General features: G+C 32.3%; 1 non-coding gene across 1 annotated transcript; it reads left to right on the top strand.

Moving 5' to 3' along the window:
• The first annotated feature begins 345 nt into the window (after nucleotides 1–345).
• LOC116854359 lies at nucleotides 346–448 on the top strand. Its single transcript, XR_004380141.1, has one exon. It is a non-coding gene; the product is annotated as a U6 spliceosomal RNA (small nuclear RNA).
• The last annotated feature ends 532 nt before the right edge of the window (nucleotides 449–980 follow it).

Raw genomic sequence — 980 nt, forward strand, 5'->3', positions numbered from 1 at the left:
TTGTATCAGAATTAAACCAAAGATAAAGCAAAATATTAACATAATATAAACAGTAAACATTATGGCCATTACATTTTCTTCTAAGTAAATCTATCTGTGGCTACTTGGGTTTTAAAATAATTTATCTCCATATCTATTTTTCCTTTTTATTAAGAGTTTATAATTTTATTATTTTTTGAGGATTATATAGATCATTACTAAAATATCATTCACTAGCATGGATAAGATAAGATTATTTACATAATTTATATTTCTTTTCTGGAGGGGAAAATATTACCAGACCACTAACTTTCCTTACTCTTAAATTTTAACTTATAATCTGGGTTTTCAAGTGTCTAAGCATGTGTGCTTGCTTTGGCAGCACATATATTGAAGTTGGAACAATACAGAAATTGGCATGGTCCCCGCACAAGGATGACACTCAAGTATCTAAACATAAAATATTTTAAAAGGTTAACCACAAATTTAATATTTTCTTTTTTAGTACAACTTCCATATTACATTATGTTCCATCCCTGCTCCTTTTGTTGGTTATATTTAGTACTGGTTCTTCACTTGGTTACAAGTGTCTTCCCTTCAAGACCAAAGGAATAGGACTGTACAAAGTATACAATGGTCAACATTTCATCATTAAAGTATTTATACATCCATGAATAATGTCTGCGATATTTTGCTGGACAGTTATTTCTCATTTGTTGAATAATATTCACAACCTTTAAAAAAAAACTCTGGTTTACTTTATTTTACTTTATTTATTAAATTTCTTACACTATCCATCCAGTGATATTCTATTTTTTTAAGATTTTACTTATTTATATGATAGAGACACAGTGAGAGAGGGAACATCAGAAGGGGGAGTGGGAGATGGAGAAGCAGACATCCCACCAAGCAGGGAGCCTCATGGGGGACTTGAACCCAGGGCCACAACTTGAGCCAATGGCAGATGCTTAAGGATTGAGCCACCCAGGCGCCCTATTCAG

The sequence above is a fragment of the Lontra canadensis genome, unplaced genomic scaffold (genome assembly GCF_010015895.1).
Source record: "Lontra canadensis isolate GAN:19392208 unplaced genomic scaffold, GSC_riverotter_1.0 scaffold90, whole genome shotgun sequence".
Classification (NCBI taxonomy): Eukaryota; Metazoa; Chordata; class Mammalia; order Carnivora; family Mustelidae; genus Lontra; species Lontra canadensis.